The following is a 12,843-nucleotide window of genomic DNA, read 5'->3' as shown; positions in this document are numbered from 1 at the left end:
GAACAGAGGCTCTCTCATTCGCTGGAAGATTTCACGGGTCACGCTGCTGGAAAGTGGAAAAGTGACTACAGGTAGGGGTTATAGGTTCTAGTCCTTCCCTGCTGCTGACTGGCTGTGTGATTCTGAGAAAACTGCTTTGCCTCTCTGAGCCTTGTTTTCTCACCTGCAAAATCCATTCATTCTTCGAGCATTCACTGAGTTCCTACAGTAAGTAATATTGACTAGGGGATTCTCATATAATGGTGCTCATATAATGCATGGTTCATACCTACATTACAACTTATATCACATTGTCCTAAAATTAGTTCTATTTTTACCTTTCTTCTCAGTTAGTAAAAGCCTTGATGGAAGAGGCCACATCCAATCATCCTTGTATTTCCAGCAAAGTGCCTGTGGACCAGGTTTTTTTGTTTTTTCGTTGTTTTGAATGAATGATCATGCAGAAAGGGTTAGGGCCAATCATTCCCAAGTGATTGAGTGTGGAGGTAAAATGACAATTATTTTCCTTTGACTCTCCTTATAGGAACTGTTTTTTTGAGCTCTTACGTTTGGGAGGTGAAGCAAAAATTTTGTGGAAATGTCCTGCTTTGGTAAATTGACCACTGACTTTATACAGAATAAGTTACAGCTAATCTTCTGGCCTTTAGGCTTTTCTCTTATGTGAAAGCACTCTTGGGATTTTGCAATTAGGTCTCATCTTGACCACGTCTTACATGGATGTCACATTTATCCTCAGGATTCCCATTCATCGAGTTGAAATGATCACATTTCAACTTTTGGTTGAAAAGTTGAAATTTCAATCAAAAGTTGAAATTTCACCGTTTTTGGTGAAAATAGATCACAATGAGTTTTCTGTTCTTCAGCCGTCACTCAGGAGGAGGAAGAGTACTCCACAAGGGAGAAAGTGGCATAAGCCAGAAATTTAACACGTGGAAAGAAATATTCACTCAAGATCTACTTCATATTGTCGACAAAACCGGTTTCAGCTTCCAGCTGGGGTCTTTACCTTCCAGATTGGAAGTGACTACTGGCTTCCTAACACAGCTGGATTTGGCATTTCCTGTCTCCTCACCATCTTGTTTGTAATCCTGATGAACTGAGAATGTGGCATTGACTAAATTCTTCAAGTCAATACACACATTTTATTAGGCTAAAACTTTACTTTCAATTATTTGACTTTCAGTGTTCAGTAAGGATGAGGGACTCAAGAAAGCATTCTTTCCCTTGGGAATAATCTCCAGTTGGGGCTCCCACTGGGTGTTCAGGAAAAGAAGATAAATTTTTGCTTAGAGTGTTTTGGTATAAGCACTAAGAATTATAAGTATTTTGAATACATGTGATAATGTACCAGCACTCAGCCTTTTCAGGGTCTTAGGTAAAACGCTAAGTTGAGAAATGCTTCCAGTGTGACTTACGATACCATTTCTGTGTGACCTAGCTTGGGGTATGGATTTTTTTCCTTCTTCCTTAACTATCCTCTCTTGTTATTTCCCTGTTGTGTGCCAAGACACGAGACAGGGAGTGTTAGTAGCCGTCTTGGGTGAGGGACTGTTTCGGGCTGCTCTGAGTTGCTGGGACAGTGGGGGGACTGTTTTCTAGCTTGGATTTTTGCACAAGGACAGCAGGAATCCTTTCCACATTCTCAGTAGAAATGGAAAAGTCCATGTTACGGGTAACAAGACACTATGGCATTCAGTCAGTGGAGAACAGTATATTCAGGGATGTGTGAGTCCTGCCCTTCAGAACTGAAGCATCTTTCAGTCAGGAGTTCCTGGAGGTATGTGGATTAACCAGACCACCCTTAATCTGCATGCTATTTTGTTTTTTCACTTATGTTCAGACTTCGACTAAAAGAACACAGTGAATGAGTGGTAGAGGGAAATTAGGTGTAGAAGGTGAAGAAATCAGGAGGAGGATATCTTTACTCTTTGATGCATTTGAAATAAAGGACGCACATCTGTTCTGTTCTGGAAATTTGTGGAAGCAGTTAGTGATCCTTTAGTTCTAAGAAGTTAGAAATAGCAGCTGACTTGAATTTGAGTCAAAGGAGCTGCTGTTTTAATATTAGAATGCCCATCCTATTAGAAAGTTCTTCATGGCAAAATTTTCGGTGAGTTTACTTTCAGTGAGAGTATTTTCAGTTGTTTGTACCTGATTCCTCTAGCACATAGGAAATGCTCATTCTTCCCATCTAAGTTCTGTATGAATGTAGTTTTCTAGTAAGTGAACTCCTAGTGTGATGGGGAAAACGTGCTCTTGGGTTACGGATGTAGTCAGGGGCCCCTCCCTTCCCCAGCCCAAACAGTGTCTTGAACTTAACTTACGAGTTTGACTTTCCCTGAACCAGAGCAGTGAACTCATAGAATGATTCTAAGGTTGAGTAATTATGTCTCCAGGTGTTTGACATTTAAACCTTGACACTGAAACAGGAGTCTGGTCTCTCTGTATCCACTTATGATGAATGTCCTTGAAATATTCCACTTAAATACTCTGCCGTAGTCAGTCTGCACTTCAACTGTGGACGTCATTAGGAAATGGAAAAAAGGAGCCTTTCTTCATTAATAATTGGGAGGGCAGCCCGTCACTGGAAACAGAGAGGCTTTCTCTTGAGCTGGTGCGCTCGGACTTTTCCCCTTTCCACTCCTCTCCCATATACACTGTCTCCAGTGGACACCGGTGAAACCCAGCAGTGGTGACTTCCCTTGTTGACGCTTTCCAGAGATTGATGGGTATTTAGGTACTGTCCCAATAAATCAGTTTCCAGGAGTAGACCTTTGTGAAGTTTCTTAATATCCCAAAGGGATAGGTCAAACCTCCTTGACTTTTGACTACAAATATTGTCATATTAATGGGCAATTTTATCAATTGCAGTAAATGGCCTAAATAATTTTTGAACCAGGTTGAAATAAATATCATAATAGTGACAAGGCTGATTCTAGACAGTGGCCCTTCCTTTCCTTCTGAAAGTCTCCAGGGAATGATCTGCTCTTACGGGTGAGCCTCACTGTTTAATTTGATACCTTTTCCAATAAACAGTAAAGTCCCTTGCTTATCACTGTGTTAATCCTCTTCTGAGGAGAAACGTTTTGGTGTCTCAAGGACAACAACTATATCTTACATGTGTTTGGGACCCGTCTGGGCCACCTCTGTCTTCACGCAGGTCAAGCACGAGGCTTGGTCTGAGGATGCTCGTTCAGTGTGACCTGACCGGCTAGGTACGAGAAGGGTGAGGACAAAACTGGAAGGGATAGCTGAAGCCGCACCAAAGCCAATTTAGAGGGAAAATATCAGTTTGGATGTTGGAGAAGTCTATAGCAACAGCACCAAGCCTTAAATTCACCGGACTCTTCAGCGTTTCCATTATCTCATGTCTGTGTAGCCCTAAGGGAGTCTCCTTGGTTTCCCAACTGAGTTTTGAGCTCACTGAGCAAACACTCAGCCTGCTTACATTATACTGATGCCAATGTGAACTTTAAATCCCTTTTCAAAGTCTTTTCTTTAGCTCTAGCTTTACAGTCGTGTTCCAGGATGGTACCGTGCCCATCAGCCACCAGCATCTGCTTGGCGCTTGGCAGTCTGGACCCCCACAGCTGTGCCCTAACCATCCCCCTCCCCCTTGACTGGCCCCTTTCAGAGCAACCCCAGGCGTGGAGCAGCAATAGTACCAGGTCGGCCATGAATGTACATTTTCATTTGATTCTTACAACGAGGCTGAGATAAACGGGGCAGAGACGAAGAAACCTGGACCCAGAGAGAGGGCTGCGTGGCCATGGCCTCTGAGGGGTGTGATGGGGCCAGAACCTCCAGTGCGGGGCTCCTTTCACGCCACGACTGATGAGTTGTCGTTCGTAGTTGAAAGAGTTTATTAAATGAGCATGCAGGATGTTCCTGGAAAGCCCCTGCATCTATTTTCCTTTTAGTCACCCATCCCCCTGACTGTGTAGTGAAATCATCTTTGCTGACTGAGGACAGCCATGCGCCACGTTCTGGGAGAGTGTTTTCTGCGCGTGGACTTGTCTATTCTGGCAACAACCCAGGGAGGTGCCTGCAATCATCATCCTCATGTTACAGATGAGGAAACCGAGGCACGGAAGGGAGAAGTCACTGGCCCAAGTTTCCTCAGTCACAAGGTGGCAGGGTTGGGATGTGACCTGGGGTCTAGAACCTGTGTTCTTATGTCGGGGGTCCTCGTGCTTTCAGCCGGGGTCCACGTGGCGTAGACTTCTGTCGCGAGTGCCTCCCTAAGGCTGTTATTACCGGAAAACTAACACCCGCAGTTAAATCTTTCTGAGGGGATCCTGACCTGGCTTAGAGCTCCTGTCAGGGTGTGTCCCCCCTCCCTCCTACCTTTAGTGCGCAAATCCATCCCCCACCTTGAGGACAGTGCACAGAGGTCTGCGGAGAGGAACCCTCTGTCTCCCCATGCCGTCCCCACCATACCTTCCTGTTCCCCCAGACCTGCCTTCTACACTTTGGTTAATCTTGAGTCACCTTTAGATCCCACCTGTGTCTTCCCATCCCTCTTGAGATGCGGAGACAAAAACTGGACAAAACGCCTTTGATAAGTCAGTCCACCTCAGCTAATTGGAGCCCTGGGCCGGTCTTCCCCACTTGCCCGTCATTCCACTCTTATCATGTCCGGGGCCCTGCCTGCTTTCCAGAAGCCTCCATGCTCGCCATCAGGGGGTGAGCACTGTCATGGACGGGGCCTGCCTGTCATGTTAGCCTGGCCTTCTTGAAGGATGTTTTTAACCCCAAAATAGGATGATTTACACTAAACTCTTGGACTTCATTCTGTTTTTGATGAGTCAATGAGTCATTCCTCTTTGAATAACATTTAAAATATTTTGATAATATAGAACCTCTTTTTACTGAAAGAAAGGCTTTTGACAAAAGACGCAATCCCAAATACACTTTATAAATTATGTCATTTAGTGTAGAAGCCTAAACACAAAATGCCAAGATGGTACACTTTCTTGAGGCAGCTGATCTGTTGGAACACACACACACACAGGCACACACAGGCAAACAGACAGACGCACACATACACTGGAGAAAGTTTTCCCCAGACCAGGCTAAATTATAGCAAAATCTATATGCAGCTTTGTTTTCTGCTCTGCTACCAAGGGAAGTGGTGAAAAGGCCAACTATTTTAGACTCATGACTGAGTTGGGAAAATACTAGAAAAGACAGGGAATTGCTATATATTGGCATAAAGACAAGCAGATAATTCAGAAAGCTGTTGTGGTCTGTTCTACAAGTGTTGGATTCCTTGTGCCAAAGATTTCCTGTTCAAATTTAATAGTATTCAAGGGCTTACACAGAAATATGTTTTTTATTATATAGCTGTAATTTGACCATAAGTAGAATATAATAATGTAATAAAACATTTCACTGTCTGTTTAGAGAGAGAGAATTTTATAGTTATAAAATTATAATCATTGTATTCTCAAGGTACATAAATGAATTCATTACTCAGGATAGATTCAAGCGTGGAATACTATTTGAATAACGTGCGCCCTTAAGAATACACTTAATTATTCTGAAAATAAATTTAACATAGGTCGGGCTTGTTTTCATGATTCAAAAATTGGGAAGAGTGCAAGGAACATAAATATAGAATTAAAATAAAGCTACATATAAGGACATTTGGTTGTTGTTAATTGCTATGTTCAAATAATTATTTTGCTAGTAGGTATGTTCGTGCATGTGTGGTGTGTGTGTGTGTGTGTGTGTGGTATGCATGTGCACGCACGCATGTGTATGTGGTGTGTATGTGTACCTGTGTATGGTATGTGTGTTTGTATTGTGTGACCATACATGCGTGTATATATGTGCACGTGTATGGCATATGATGGACATGCACACATGTGACCGTACATGTGTGTGCATGTATGGCATGTATACACATGCAGGCAGTCATATGATGTGCAAACACGTACATGCACGTGTTTGTAGGTGTGTATGGAACGTGTGGTGTGTGTGCATGCATGCCACGTGTGCACACATGTGAGACCTTGTGGTTTGTGTGTGCGTGCGTGCACTGTGTCAGTGCGTGAATGCATTGTGCACGTGCAGGCACGTGTGTGTGTGTGTGTAAGAGTGCGTGTGCATTGTGCAGCCGGAAACAATGTGAGTTTAGGCATCTGCTCTGTCTGCTGGCTCTGCCTTCCTGGATCTTGCAGTGTTTCGACACTGTCTGAAACAGAAGCTTTATTGCCTGAGGGCTACTAATTGCACAGACCACATTTTTCTCTCTGGATTTCTCATGACATTGCTGGTGACACACAACATTAAGAACCAAACTCTGAAAAAAAATGTTTAATGAGATGAATGCACATAGAGCTGCTTTCAGATACAGATGTTTTCTCCTGGTAACCATTGACTTCCAACAAGACATCCTGGAGGGACTGGAGAGGCAGGAGGAAGTGGGATGCTGAGGGGCCTGGATTCCCCAGCTAGGCTGCCTGAGTCCCACCCAGGCCAGGTGCATCTCATCTTCCTAGTTTGGTCTCTTTGGCTTTGTTCAATTTTTCTGTTTTCTGTCCTTCTTACTGTTCACCTTCCCTAATTCCATTCACCCGTTCCTCAAATTCAGGGGTTTTTCACAGTATAAAACCTGCCATAGCACCCTCCAGTCCAAGCTAATAATTCCTCTGTGTCCATCCTATGTGCCAGGCATTGTCGTGAGCAGTTTTCGTATTTTATCTCATATACTCCTACAATAACTCTATGAAGTAGGTACTGTTCCTATCTCAATTCTACTGCTTTAGAAAATAAACGCAGGGCTAGATATTTGCCCAGAATCACACAGATATTGAGCAGACGATAGAGGTCAAACCATGTTAGATCTGCTGCTACTCCATTGCACTGCCCCCATCCCCATTTTCTCTGTGTGCTTTTAGCATCTATATTAGTGATACATATTCTAATTTTTAGTAATAGGCCATCTGCTCTCTGGACCTTGCTTTCTTTGTTTCCTGTGACTAGATCACATTTGTCCAAAGAGACTGTGATTGTCCCGTGTCTCCTAACTAGTGAATTTGTATCTATTCATCTTTGGATTTTTTTTTTTTCTACCGTTTTATTGGTACTTGCTTGTCTTGCTTTTTTTTTTTTTAAATGTTGAGCCTTCTTTTAATTAATTAATTTATTTTTAATTTTTGGCTGCATTGGGTGTTCATTTCTGTGCGAGGTCTTTCTCTAGTTGTGGCAAGCGGGGGCCACTCTTCATTGTGGTGCGCGGCCTCTCTTGTTGCGGAGCACAGGCTCCAGACGCGCAGGCTCAGTACTTGAGGCTCACAGGCCTAGTTGCTCCGCGGCATGTGGGATCTTCCCAGACCAGGGCTCGAACCCGTGTCCCCTGCATTAGCAGGCAGATTCTCAACCACTGCGCCACCAGGGAAGCCCCTGTCTTGCTTTTATTATGCTTCACCCACCCCCTTGCTTCTTGCTGTCTTATATTCCCCACCCCCTACTCCATTTCATTTCATCTCCTACTGTGCGGAAGTTAAATTTTATTTCTCTTATTTATTTCTCTTGGTTTCCTTTGAAGTTACATAAAGAAAATGTAATATGTAAAGTATATCAGTAATTTTCTTCCTCCTCTGGAAAAATACGATGACTTATAACCCCTTACATCCCCTCTGCTATTGCTGCCCAGTCTTTGAGATTCATCCTCTATGTTTTAAACCTCATGAATTAGGCACTACCACTGTTGTTTTTTATTATTTAGATTTTCTGTGTTTCATTGTATACACGTTTACCAGTTTCTTTGCTGGCCATTTCTTTGCAAAGGTTTATTTAATTATTTATTTTTTGGTTGCACTGGGTCTTTGTTGTGCATGGGCTTTCTCTAGTTGCAGCGAGCAGGGGCTACTCTTCGTTGTGGTGCGCGGGCTTCTCATTGCGGTGGCTTCTCTTATTGTGGAGCATGGGCTCTAGGTGCGCGAGCTTCAGTAGTTTTGGCATGTGGGCTCAGTATTTGTGGTGCTTGGCCTAGCTGCTCTGCAACGTGTGGGATCTTCCTGGATCAGGGATCGAACCCCTGTCCCCAGCACTGGTAGGCAGATTCTTAACCACTGTGCTACCAGTGAGGTCCCTGGCCATCCATTTCTTTTTATACCATAGAGTTTTCTTTTTTCTTTTTTTTTTCTTTTCTTTAACATCTTTATTGGAGTATAACTGCTTTGCATTGTTGTGTTAGTTGCAGCTGTAGAACAAAGTGAATCAGCTATACATATACATATACCCCCATGTCTCCTCCCTTTTGCATCCCCCTCCCACCCTCCTTATTCCACCCCTTTAGGTGGTCACAGAGCACCGAGCTGATCTCCCTGTGCTATGTGGCTACTTCCCACTAGCTATCTATTTTACGTTTGGTAGTGTATATATGTACATGCCACTCTCTCACTTCGTCCCAGCTTACCCTTCCCCCTTCCTGTGTCCTCAAGTCCATTCTCTACGTCAGCGTCTTTATTCCTGTCCTGCCCCTAGGTTCTTCAGAACCTTTTTTTCTTTTTTTTTTTGGTTCCATATATATGTGTTAGCATATGGTATTTGTTCTTCTCTTTCTCACTTAATTCACTCTTTATGACAGACTCTAGGTCCATCCACCTCACTACAAATAACTCAATTTCGTTTCTTTTTATGGCTGAGTAATATTCTATTGTATATATGTGCCACATCTTTTTTATCCATTCATCTCTCGAAGGACATTTAGGTTGCTTCCATGTCCTGACTATTGTAAATAGTGCTGCAGTAAACATTGAGGTGCATGACTCTTTTTGAATTATGGTTTTCTCAGGGTATATGCCCAGTAGTGGGATTGCTGGGTCGTATGGTAGTTCTATTTTTAGTTTTTTAAGGAACCTCCATACTGCTCTCCATAGTGGCTGTATCAATTTACATTCCCACCAATAGTGCAAGAGGGTTCCCTTGTCTCCACACCCTCTCTAGCATTTATTGTTTGTAGATTTTTTGATGATGGCCATTCTGACTGGTGTGAGGTGATACCTCATTGTAGTTTTGATTTGCATTTCTCTAATGATTACTGATGTTGAGCATCCTTTCATGTGTTTGTTGGCGATCTGTACATCTTCTTTGGAGAAATGTCTATTTAGGTCTTTTGCCCATCTTTGGATTGGGTTTTTTGTTTTTTTGATATTGAGCTGCATGAGCTGCTTGTAAATTTTGGAGATTAATCCTTTTGTCAGTTGCTCTGTTTGCAAATATTTTTTCCCATTCTGAGGGTTGTCTTTTTGTCTTGTCTATGGTTTCCTTTGCTGTGCAAAACTTTTAAGTTTCATAGGTCCTATTTGTTTGTTTTTATTTCCATTTCTCTAGGAGGTGGGTCAAAAAGGATCTTGCTGTGATTTATGTCATAGAGTGTTCTGCCTATGTTTTCCTCTAAGAGTTTGATAGTGTCTGGCCTTACATTTAGGTCTTTAATCCATTTTGAGTTTATTTTTGTGTATAGTGTTATGGAGTGTTCTAATTTCATTCTTTTACATGTAGCTGTCCAGTTTTCCCAGCACCACTTATTGAACAGGCTGTCTTTTCTCCATTGTATATTCTTGCCTCCTTTATCAAAGATAAGGTGACCATATGTGTGTGGGTTTATCTCTGGGCTTTCTATCCTGTTTCATTGATCTATGTTTCTGTTTTTGTGCCAGTACCATACTGTCTTGATTACTGTAGCTTTGTAGTATAGTCTGAAGTCTGGAAGCCTGACTCCTCCAGCTCCGTTTTCTTTCTCAAGATTGCTTTGGCTATTCAGGGTCTTTTGTGTTTCCGTACAAATTGTGCAATTTTTTTGTTCTAATTCTGTGAAAAATGCCATTGGTAGTTTGATAAGAATTGCACTGAAACTGTAGATTGCTTTGGGTAGTATAGTCGTTTTCACAGGGTTGATTCTTCCAATCCAAGATCATGGTATGTCTCTCCATCTCTTTGTATCATCATTAATTTCTTTCAACAGTGTCTTATAGTTTTCTGCCTACAGGTCTTTTGTCTCCTTAGGTAGGTTTATTCCTAGGTATTTTATTCTTTTTGTTGCAATGGTAAATGAGAGTGTTTCCTTTATTCCTCTTTCAGATTTTTCATCATTAATGTATAGGAATGCAAGAGATTTCTGTGCATTAATTTTGTATCCTGCTACTTTACCAAATTCATTGATTAGCTCTAGTAGTTTTCTGATAGCATCTTTAGGATTCTCTATGTATAGTATCATGTCATCTGCAAAGAGTGACAGTTTTACTTCTTCTTTTCCGATTTGGATTCCTTTTATTTCTTTTTTGTCTCTGATTGCTTTGCCGAAAACTTCCAAAACTATGTCGAATGATAGTGGTGAGAGTGGGCAACTTTGTCTTCTTTCTGATCTTAGTGGCAATGCTTTCAGTTTTTCAACATTGAGAATGCTGTTGGCTGTGGGTTTGTCATATATGGCCTTTATTATATTGAGGTAAGTTTCCTCTATGCCTGCTTTCTGGAGAGTTTTTATCATAAATGGGTGTCAAATTTTGTCAAAAGCTTTTTCTGTTTCTTTTGAGATTATCACATGATCGTTATCCTTCAGTTTGTTAGTATGGTGTATCACATTGATTGATTTGCATATTTTGAAGAATCCTTGCATTCCTGGGAAAAACCTCAGTTGATCAAGGTGTAAGATCCTTTTAATGTGCTGCTGGATTCTCTTTGCTAGTTTTTGTAGAGGATTTTTGCATCTATGTTCATCAGTGACATTGGCCTGTAGTTTTCCTTTTTTATAACATCTTTGTCTGGTTTTGGTATCAGGGTGATGGTGGACTCGTAGAATGAGTTTAGGAGTGTTCCTCCCTCTGCTATATTCTGGAAGAGTTTGAGAAGAACAGGTGTTAGCTCTTCTCTAAATGTTTGATAGAATTTGCCTGTGAAGCCATCTGGTCCTGAACTTTTGTTTGTTGGAAGATTTTTAATCACAGTCTCAATTTCAGTGCTTGTGATTGGTCTGTTTATATTTTCTGTTTCTTCCTGGTTCAGCCTCGGAAGGTTGTGCTTTCCTAAGAATTTGTCCGTTTCTTCCAGGTTGTCCATTTTATTGGCATAGAGTTGCTTGTAGTAATGTCTCATGATCCTTTGTATTTCTGCAGTGTCAGTTGTTACTTCTCCTTTTCCATTTCTAATTCTGTTGATTTGAGCCTTCTCCCTTTTTTTCTTGATGAGTTTGGCTAATGGTTTATCAATTTTGCTTATCTTCTCAAAGAACCAGCTTTTAGTTTTATTGATCTTTGCTATTGTTTCCTTCATTTCTTTTTCATTTATTTCTGATTTGATCTTTATGATTTCTTTCCTCCTGCTAACGTTGTGGGTTTTTTGTTCTTCTTTCTCTAATTTCTTGAGGTGTAAAGTTAGGTTGTTTATTTGAGATGTTTCTTGTTTCTTGAGGTAGGCTTGTATTGCTATAAACTTCCCTCTTAGAACTGCTTTTGCTGCATCCCATAGGTTTTGGGTCATCGTGTTTTCATTGTCATTTGTTTCTAGGTATGTTTTTTTTTTTTTTTTTTTTTGCAGTACGTGGGCCTCTCACTGTTGTGGCCTCTCCTGTTGCAGAGCACAGGCTCCGGACACGCAGGCTCAGCAGCCATGGCTCACGGGCCCAGCCGCTCCACGGCATGCGGGATCTTCCTGGACTGGGGTACGAACCCGTGTCCCCTGCATCGGCAGGTGAACTCTCAATCACTGCGCCACCAGGGAAGCCCTCTAGGTATTTTTTGATTTCCTCTTTGATTTCTTCAGTGATCTCTTGGTTGTTTAGTAGTGTATTGTTTAACCTCCATGTGTTAGTATTTTTTACAGTTTTTTTCCCTGTAATTGATATCTAGTCTCATAGCATTGTGGTCCCAAAGATACTTGATATGATTTCAATTTTCTTAAATTTACTAAGGCTTGATTTGTGTGACCCAAGTTACGATCTATCTTGGAGAATGGTCCATGAGCACCTGAGAAGAAAGCGTATTCTGTTGTTTTTGCATGGAATGCCTTATAAATATCAATTAACTCCATCTTGTTTAATGTATCATTTAAAGCTTGTGTTTCCTTATTTATTTTCTTTTGGGTTGATCTGTCCGTTGGTGAAAGTGGGGTGTTAAAGTCCCCTACTATGATTGTGTTACTGTCAATTTCCCCTTTTATGGCTCTTAGCATTTGCCTTGTATATTGAGGTGCTCCTATATTGGGTGCATAAATATTTACAATTGTTATATCTTCTTGGATTGATCCCTTGATCATTATGTAGTGTCCTTCCTTGTGTCTTGTAACATTCTTTATTTTAAAGTCTATTTTATGTGATATGAGTATTGTTACTCCAGCTTTCTTTTGATATCCATTTGCATGGAATATCTTTTTCCATCCCCTCACTTTCCGTCTGTATGTGTCCCTAGGTCTGAAGTGGGTCTCTTTTAGACAACATATATATGGGTCTTCTTTTTGTATCCATTCAGCCAGTCTATGTCTTTTGGTTGGAGTATTTAATCCATTTACATTTAAGTTAATTATCGATACGTATGTTCCTATTCCCATTTTCTTAACTGTTTTGGGTTTGTTATTGTAGGTCTTTTCCTTCTCTTGTGTGTCCTGCCTAGAGAAGTTCCTTTAGCATTTGTTGTAAAGCTGGTTTGGTGGTGCTGAATTCTCTTAGCTTTTGCTTGTCTGTAAAGGTTTTAATTTCTCCATCAAATATGAATGAGATCCCCGCTGAGTAAAGTAATTTTGGTTGTAGGTTTTTCCTTTTCATCGCTCTCAATATGTCCTGCCACTCCGTTCTGGCTTGCAGAGTTTCTGCTGAAAGATTAGCTGTTAACCTTA

Source organism: Delphinapterus leucas, chromosome 2, assembly GCF_059928025.1.
Source record: "Delphinapterus leucas isolate spDelLeu-1000000601 "Yukka" chromosome 2, BTC_Dleu_Yukka2, whole genome shotgun sequence".
NCBI lineage: Eukaryota > Metazoa > Chordata > Mammalia > Artiodactyla > Monodontidae > Delphinapterus > Delphinapterus leucas.
Note: the sequence above shows the minus strand (reverse complement) of the source record.